Source organism: Alligator mississippiensis, chromosome 2 (genome assembly GCF_030867095.1).
Source record: "Alligator mississippiensis isolate rAllMis1 chromosome 2, rAllMis1, whole genome shotgun sequence".
Classification (NCBI taxonomy): Eukaryota; Metazoa; Chordata; order Crocodylia; family Alligatoridae; genus Alligator; species Alligator mississippiensis.
In genome coordinates this window covers 183,746,358-183,755,885 of record NC_081825.1, presented here as the reverse complement: position 1 = coordinate 183,755,885, position 9,528 = coordinate 183,746,358, and the positions used below count along the sequence as shown (strand labels likewise).

The following is a 9,528-nucleotide window of genomic DNA, read 5'->3' as shown; positions in this document are numbered from 1 at the left end:
GCTGCACTATGGATCAGGAAGCAAAGCAGGATTCTTCTATCTGAAGCAGGAAAATCAGCTTCCCTCCTTAAGACATGAACCCTAATTTAGGGGGCTAGTTTTGGGTGAAAAGGTGCATGTGGTATGTGAGTAAATATGGTAAACATAAGAGATGGCAAAAGTGAGTGTGGATACATGTAAAGATTTGGTGAAATAAGGAAAGGTGCTGGAGAGTAGACCAGGAGTCATGACAGCATTAGCCCAGAATAAAGATGTCAATCAGTTTCCTCATGGAAGTAAACCCAATGCTAAATTCTTCCTCATGACATCTGGGGTGAATCAAGTCCTTGTCCCTGGCTGCTGGGAGATACATTTGCCCCAGCCTCAACCAATCCCTTAACTTTAGGAAAAGACACTCTCTCCCTTTCTTTTAGAGAAAAAGCTGCAATGATCAAAAGGTCAAATTGCTGTTGCCTTTAATGAGGCAGAATTAAGTGCTATGTAACCACATGCATCTCCTAACAATTTCCCAAAGCGGCAGGATGGTTAAAAATAACCTTCCAGTCTCTTTCATTGCTTGGCATCTGCTGTGGAAAATCAACTATGTGTCAGCCCTAGCAAAAACATTTCTTTCCATTTAGAACCACTTTGCTGTCTGACACTGAGAAAACCCTCTGAGTGACCCTTAGCCCTGCAAAGAGGGTTTAAGCAACAACCACTCCTGTCACCAAAGGCTGGGCTGGGCTAGAGCTGAGCATCTCCCTCAGAAGCAGCCTGAGGCTCTGTACATCCTGCAATGACAGTGGTTTTCAGTGCTCCACAGTACCAAGGGTGACTTATACAGGAGCCCACGTCTCTGCCCCAGCCCCCTTTGCCACTGATGAATCTCCTCTCATAGGAATTGTTGTTTTATCCTGCCTTGACCCTAAATTTCACTGGAGATAATGAAGGCCTGTTTAAAAGACATAGGACCATCCTCATGGCTGACCTTGAAGGAAGCTTTCTCTAATGAATCAATACTCCCGGGCTCTGGCATGCTTTGCGTTTTTTTTCCCCCCTCTCTCTCCCTGCTAGCACTCAGCCTTTGCATGTGCTGCATTAGAGATGACATGACCCATTTCCGACAGTTTTACAACAGCAGGCAACAGAGCCAATGTTGCAGAAGTTCTTCCCTACCTCACACGATAACCAGGGATTTTCTAAATGCTCATATGGCCAATTTCATTCAGATGCCAGCGTTTCACATGAGATTCTCTTTCATCAATAAAAAATAATGTATGGATCTTTAACTCTTAAATGAAAAGCCAATGAATCCACTCATGCTAGTCAGTGTGCTTCTCATATGAAAGAGTTACCACAAATGATGGTTGCGAGCTATAACTGCTATAAGGGTCCACATACTCAGGTCCACAAGTGACTGACCTCACTGATGATAATCAATACACTGAGGCTCCCTTTGTGCTGCTCTGGTGGTGTGAGGGGGTTGCTACTACTGCCAGCTGATACGGGGTAGATAAAGAGGCTTTATATTAGCTCTAATCTCAACTCCAGCTTTAGGGGGAGAATCAGGGATATTGCTGGGTCACTTCCCTGTGCATATTTTATCCTTTGACTTCCAAAATTGAGGCTTACTGCTTGAGCTCAGAGACTTGGTTCTGTTAGAGGCTGAGGAGCCGCTGCACACTTGATTATGTGTGACCCAGCCACCACTAGAAGGGGGCAGAGCACCATGCCAGGGTGTTGTTTGAATACTGTGGATAGTCTAGCCAAGTAAGCTTGCTTATGCTAGGAGCCAAGCAGATCCCAGGGTGCAAACAGTGCAAGGAGGACTTAAAAGACACCTTGTTCCTATTCCAAGGCCAGCTACAGAGTATAGGACTCAAGCCTGATAACCTACAGATTCAATGAAAGCATTCCTCTCTTTGAGGGCCTGGCTTTCAACTCAAGGCTTCAACGCTTTGTGTTGCTAATACATTTTATTTACCATGGAGCTTGGGAGCCCTTTGAAATGGGCTACAGGTGTTGAGACAAGTTGGTTTAGATCAGGGGTGGGCAAAATGCAGCCTGTGGGCTGGATGTGGCCCACGGGGCCCCTAAAAAATTTAGAAAATTACTATTTATCTGCCCCTGGCTGTCTGTCATGCAGCCCTCAATGGCTTGCCAAAACTCAGTAAGAAGCCCCCCCGCCCAAAATAATTGCCTGCTCCTGGTTTAGATCCTCAGCTCAGCTCAGCTGGTAAGCTTCAGTGTACCTCTACTGAAGTCCATGGAACAATTGTGGTTTTTACTACTGAGGAGCCCATCTACCTGGTGTAGTCCAGTCTTCGGATCATGTCAAGCACCATTCCTTGCAGTTCTGCAGCTCTGTATAGTGGGAGGAAAGTAAAAAGTACCATGAATGTGACAGCAACAGAGTAAAGATGAGGCTTTAAAAATATGATCTCAGCGGCATTTATACTAAGGAGGAATCTTGCTTTGCTGGAGGAGCAAGAAATTTGGGGGCTGAAGGAAACGATTGTTTCTGCTACTCTAGGACAAGGGGGATATTGTTGTCTCTTGAGCTGGCCTGTTGGCATATATTATCTGACAAAGAACCTAGATGCAACTGGAAGCAGCAAAGTTTCCATTCAGCAGCCTCTGTGATTGACAAAAACTGTGGATGAGTCAGCTGAAAAGCCTTGCTAGAGCCAGGATGTTTGCACACAGCTGCTTGTAGTGATGCACCTAGATCTGCACTGCTGCACCTCAGCGAGGGGGGATGTGGCATTTGGAGGTGGTGAGTATCCGCGACTCCCACTGAAATGTTGGATCATATCCTTTACAATTCCCATGCTACTGTGCCACTGCATAAAATTGTACTGGAGCCTTCCACTCCCAGCTTTGTATTTACTAAAGCAAACTGTCCAACTTTTCTTCATACAAAGTACTGTGCACTGAGGGCCTTTTTCATTAACACACTGAGAGCTGGTTATCAAGATAAAAATGTGGGAGCTTTACTAAATCCATCCTGCTTCGCTGGCAGTGAAGGAGGGACTGCCACAGCTCCCTGCCTTGGGTCTTTTGGGAAGGCCCGAGTGGTTTGTTCAGAGCTGTTTCTGCTGAGGCTGCCTGGGCTGGAACTGGGCCATGGCCTAGCTGTCTCGGACAGCGGGAAGTGTTTCATGCTTTCTCCCGACACAATGTTGGTGTAAGGACGTGGGGTAAAGGAACTGCACTGGGTGTAACTCCATTCCAGTGCACAGCAGTCTCCACAGGCCCTTGTCTTCCTCCTTCTGTCTTTTTGTGGAGGGAAAAGAGCTACTTAAGTGAAAGGTTTGTGTTGGCACAAGAGCAAATGGGCATGCACAATGAATAAATGAATGAGAATTACAAGGAGGTTTGTAGCCATTAGAGCAATCAGGCTGTGGAGTACCCTCCCAGTGAGATAAGACAAAAAACCTGACTGCTTTCAAGAGGGAGCTTGGTTCAGTTGTGAAGGGGGATTCTCTGATGTGGTGCCTGTGGTGTAGCGTGAGCCTGACCCAGGAGGTCCCTTCCAGTCCCATAGTCCTGGTGGTGTGACATATGTGTGCACAGTAGATTACGTGTGTGCTTATGCACACATATACACGCACAGGCGTTCTTGCTCTCTTTTTCCTTAACAGTTTTCACTGTCTCACCAGCACCTGCCCCGCCTTCCCCTAACCACCTACAGCCCCCTCCCCTGCCATGCACAGGCTCTCCCCCTTAGCAACACATCTTTATGTGGCAAGCCAATGGTTTAAGAGCCTGTTTTATTTTGGGAATCCAGTCTTGAGCCTCCTTTTCCTCCCTCCACTCCTCTGCCAAAATAGACGACCCTCTACATACACACATACCCCCCCCCACATACACCCACAAGGGCTCCGGTGTGTTGCTCCATTGTCTCTCTCGAGTCAGATTCCTCAGTGTGTGGGGGCAACTGTTGGCTCCTGGGGGCTGGTGCTGCAACTGGCAGGCAGGAGCTCAGTGCTGGTCTGTGGAGGGAGCCCTCAGTCACAGAGCCTGCCCCTTGCAACAAACAATCAGCCAGTCTAGGAAAGAAAAAGATACTTGGAGTACTGACCCAGATCCCTGCTTCCTTGGGGAATAATGGGGACCTAGAAGGCTGAGCTGCCCCTGCCTTAACCTCCCTATTCACCCACCCTTAGCCCCTCCTTAGCATCTTTCCATCCTCCAGCCCCTCTCTCCTGATAGGGCAGCTGCCCCCCTCTCCCCTCCCCTGCTCTCCTCAGCTTCATGCGGTTTGCAGTGATGCATTGTGGGAAACTCCCAAGTTTTTTTTTTCCCCCCTCTTCCTTCCTCCCTCCCTCCTCTCTGCGGAACATCCAGCTTCCAAGGTGCGACTTGTGCGAAGGGCCTGAGGAGAGAAGGTAGGAGCTGCTCCTTTGCTTAACAGCTCTTCTCAGCAACTGCTCTGCAAGGGAAGACTGGGGGGGCACGTTTCTGTGTGGGTGGCTGAGGGGGGGGTGATGCATGCATGCGAGTGAATAGATCTAGAGAGAGAAATATGGAGTTGCCTGTTAAAGGTGCATGCACCTGTCTAGAGAAGAGAGGTCATGGGGCTGCCATGCGATCTGCATTCAGGCTAACAGCATCTGTCTCTAGCAGCGCGTTCATCTCTCCTCACATAACCGGTGCCATCACTCCAAAAGGATGTGTGGGAAAAACAGGGCTCGCTTTGCATGCCATGGGTCCTGGATCTCCGATGTCATGCCTTGCTCCGTGAAGGTCAGACAGCAAGGGGAGGCATTTGCATCACTTTGAATACTGCATGTCTCTCGCATCCAGACAGACGGACTGCACGGCTGATAGACTTGCTTTGTACGATTTGCTGCTATTGCATAATTATTGGCTGGAAGTTAGGGGGTGGGGAAGGGTTTGCTCTGAAGCATTTCCACAGTTATTGTGTGGGATGCTTCAGCATTTGTCCTAAGAGAGGGCATGGCAGTAGCAGCCTCCTGGACCTCAGAATTATGCTATTCCTAAATGAAATCCCAGATGACTGGATTAAGAAATTAGTTATTTTAGAAGCTGCATCCAGCTAAAATTTCTTTCTCTGTCACAGAAAGAGGGAAATGGGCCCTTTAATAAAACACACACACACCCACACATTGCCAGCTTTTGTTTTGGATTCCAGCTGTCAGTTTTTTCCATCTGAATGGGCGATCTTGTTCATTCTCTTTCATATTCTGCCTTGATGGTTTTATTTCTCTATTTAATTAGTCACTAACCCTGGTGGCAGGGTGCTAAACAAACACATGCCATTTAAAATTACCAGCAACCTGATTCACTGATTTTGGCATTTTCCTGCTGAAAGGATTTTTCTCTGGGGAGGGAAAAAAATCCTTTGGGTTTTTTTGTGTGCTAGATAGTGGGGGATATAAGATTCTGCTGAAGAAAAGGAGACGGGCTAAATACAATACAGGATCCTCTAAGCTATCATGGCTGGTTATATCAATTGAGTGGGAGGTAAAAAGGACACTGAGACAAAGTTGGAGTCACCTTGCCTGCTGGCTATACCAGTAATGTCCACCCACTGTCCATTTCTTTAAATAATATGTTCATTTAAGGTGTCTGAGCTTTCACAATTCTTCCTTCCAAGAGTGTAATAGGAAGGTTTTTTCCTCTGAATTCAGCCTGGGCACCAGATGCTTTTCATTCCTCCTTTTGCATGTACATCTTGTATGTTTGAAAATACCTGTTGTTGTGGTCTCTTTGCTCCTGAGCTAACCATGCATGTATCCCTGGATGTACCTGGGTTCTCCTGCAGTGGGAAATGAGGAGGAAAGGACTCTGATTACACACAAATCAAAGTCCTCTTGTGCCGACTTTGACACAAAGAGATGGGAGGGGGGATCATTCAGGTCAACCTGCATCTGAAAGGGAGGCCATAAGAAAAACCAGGAGGAATGGCAGTGTTCAGTGACTTGTCATTAGCTGTCTCCAAGTTTGACCTTCATGGTTTTGACCTTCATTCATGGAGGGGCTTAGACAGCGGTTCCAAAGCGGCTGTTTTTAACCTCCACTGTACTGCAGAGATGTGCCAAAGGAAATTCAAGGCTCTGTTAGACGCACATAACCCTCAGGAGTCTTGGTCTTTTATTATCAACCATTTCACTGGCTGCCTGCCAGAGCCAAGGTTTGGCAAGCGTTAGGGAAGCTATTGTGTTTTTTTCAGGCCTTTGGCTGGGAGTCAGGAAAATTGTTGCAGCAGGAGGCAGGGAAATGTTATCAGCAAATGGTTGTTATACTAAGAATAGGCTACCCAGGTGATGAGGCCATGGAGGCCATTCAGATGATCTTTACCAATGACTTTCTCCACATGCAGGGATATAGCACAGCGACTGTTGCCTAGCAAGGTATATTCCAGGTGGGTTTCATCTACTGCCATCCCATGGGGAATAGATGCTATTCTCCAAGAAAGGTCATTGCCTCCATCTGAACCAGTCTCTCTGTCTGTAGCAGATTCTTAGGCAAAGCAACTGCTTAGGGCTGGCACCCGTGATCTACAGGGGGCAAGAGTTGGGACCTTGTTGCATGTATTCAAAATCTCCCTTGCAATCTTTCTGTCTACTACAAGAGAGCAACTCAGGGATTTGCTGGTGACATAGAGAAGGCATCATATAGTCCAGAATTCAATTAGGGAAGAACAGAAGAGACGAGTTATTAGGCATGGCGATAAGCTAAGCAGAGTTGTCCAACTAATCAGACGCATTTTATGTCATTGTTCTGCATTATCAAAGATTATCCTTCCTCTTTCTCTTGTGGTTGTGACTCCCCACACTTGAGAGAGAGAGACAGAAGGGACTGCCCATTTGCAGTGAAGAAATGGCTTTGAAAGCTAGGAAAAGCTTCATCAAGGGATAAAGATAAAGTGGGGTCAATCCTATGGTGCCCCCATTTAGGGGGGTGACCACGGAGAAGGAAATATTCAGAGACCAGCAGCAGGCAGACAGCTGTGAGGCTGGTCTGTGCTGTCTCATGCCCTCAGTACTTTGTCATAGTGGAAACAATCTAACTCTCTGAGTTTTGCTATTGACTCTTTGAGTTTTGTTATTGACTCCTTGCAACCCTGGTGCTCTAGGGATTGACATGGAGACCTCTTAGGGCTTCCCAGCTTTGCACTAAAGAGCCAGCCTCTGGAGTCAAGAGTTGCAGCCTAGTCCTAGCTTGTGTAAATTGAATATGTCACACACACTGACCCTAACAATTCAGTGCCAAGCAGCATTTATCTAGAGAGCTCTATGTGCTGTGTGAGAGGGCAGCTATTTCCATAGGAAGCTGACCAAAGAGCTGCAAAACAGGTAATCTATACACTGCTGAGCAGAGCAGAGCTTTTTGCAAGGCTGTTGCAGTACCCACCTTCCCATGCTGAACAAGCAGCTCTTAGCAGTTGCACTGAGCAGAGCCAAACAGTGAGAAACAGGGAAGGGGAGTTGCAAACTAAAAGAGGAGGTTTTGTCATTGAAATGGATCCTATCTGAGACTGAATGAACTTGATTGGCTTGAGCTGGGCAGTAGTGAAGGAAAGCTGGTGGAGTGATACCTAAGTGTGTTTTCTGGAGGCCGGTGGCCTTACCACCCTCCTCCATGAACTGTACTAGCCTGTAGATCTTGCCAAAACCTATAGGGATTTGAATTCAAGCTATTGAATGCCATTTGAATTCAGGAGCCGCAAGTCTCTATTGTCCTTCATCAGAAGGAGGCTACCGGTTGCTGGCTGTGAGGGGATGCTTGGGGATTGGAAAAGTGACAGGAAGAGAGTGAGTGGCTATGTTTGTAAGCCCACAGGAACAAAAGCCTTGCAGGTAGCAGATGCCAAAGCATTAGAAACTGGCCTGCAGAAGAAGGCAGGGCCAGATTACTGCATAGACAAACTAGGCACATGCTTAGGGCCCTGAGCTGTGGGGAGCTGCCATCCTTCGCTTCCTGGTGGCAATGCCAATGGCTCTGTCCACCTCCCTTCCCTTCCCTTCCCTTCCTTCCACCAGCCTTGCTGCGGTAGTGGCTGCTTTCTAGTGGTGGCTCTGAGCACCGCTCCCCATGGGCAGTCTCTACTGACCCAGTGCCCATGAGCGTGTCTGTCTAGGGCCCACTAAAGGATTTATCCAGCCCTGGGTATTGTCCGGATGAGGGGATGTCTGGGAGGTCTAATCCCCAAATCCCTAGCACCCAGAAGTACAAATCCCAACAGAGTTCCTGTTGAAGTAGAGCTCTATTTGTCTTGCCCTGAAGATGTCTCACCTAAAAGCAGCAATCTTGTCCTTGTGTGGGCAATAAAGGTCTCTGTGACAGTTTTCCTATCACTAGGCATGTGACCTGATAATCACCCCTTCCCCAAACCATTTTTCTGTACAACATGCTGATGCTTTTGACTGCACTAGCTGCATTTTAAGGATCTGCATATGTAGATGCACTGCACCACATTTCTGGGGCTGATAGTGACATGTTAAGTGGAGCAGACCAGGCACCTTTTGGTTGCCTCATCTGATCTTTACCTTCTAACTGGTCTCTGCTACGACCACTTCCACGTTCCAAATGCCTGAGCTGCCTCAAACAGACACTTTAAAAAAATCCTCAAAACAGCCAGCTTTTCTCCAGATCTCCTTTTCAAGGTAGTCCACTGGCCCAAGTCCTGAACTAGGGATAGGTATAAGGTCTAATGTCTCATGACTAGGAAGGATGAGAAGCCAGAGCTTTATCCCATTGGAAAGGGGAACCTGAGTTTTCCAACATCTGAATGTGAAATACAGAGCTTGTTTATACTGCTGAGAAGCCTTGTGAAATCTGATTCCAAAGCCAGGATATTTTCATGCATAGACAATCTACTTGATGGTAGTTTTAGGGGTTTTAAATGGCATTGGGTCAACCTTTTCCTGGGGGTCTGCATTGTTGGATTTGTGGTACTAGAAGAGCTGAGTTTCACAGTTGGAAGAACAATAAAAATAGCCCCAGTGAAATATTTTAACACTCTCCCCAATTTTATAATATATTTTATTGGTAAAACGTGGCTTGCGGAAAGTGCAGGGCTGCCTAATGGTTCATTGACACGTGGGTGTATGATCTGTATAAGTCGATAATGATTTTCCTGCTTCCTACTAGCATGTGACAGTGGGGGCCATCACAGACTCTGGATGATTAAAAAAAAAGACAGATCCTCAGCTGGTATCAGTGGAGATAGACCTCTCTAGCAAAGTCAAGGAAGCTTTGCCAATTTATACCGGCTGAGGCCTTGATATGAAACCTTCATGAGCACTGCCATGCTGATTTAGTATTAACTTTGGTACTCAGTTATATAATTAGGCTAGGGATAGACATTCAAAAAACCTGAGCCTGAATTGATTCAATCTAGGCTGAACCGGTTTGTAATGGGACAGACATTCTCTCTGGACTGAGGAAATTCAGGCACATGCCTTTAGTGGCTCATGCTACAAGCCAGGGGGCACCAAAGCAGCCCTTCCTTCCCTTACAGTGCTGATCTGAGTGGGGCATGGCCAGGCCCTGGCAGGAATTCTGATTAGGGAGGTT

The 9,528-nt window shown here is 47.0% G+C and overlaps 1 protein-coding gene across 1 annotated transcript in view; it reads left to right on the top strand.

Annotated features, from left to right (window-relative positions):
- The first annotated feature begins 4,032 nt into the window (after positions 1–4,032).
- Positions 4,033–9,528, top strand: part of CEND1 (cell cycle exit and neuronal differentiation 1) — a 54,685-nt gene continuing 49,189 nt past the window's right edge. The window contains exon 1 of the mRNA XM_019485161.2: positions 4,033–4,370. The gene's annotated coding sequence lies outside the window, so the exon portion shown is untranslated. The remainder of the gene's footprint in view (positions 4,371–9,528) is intronic.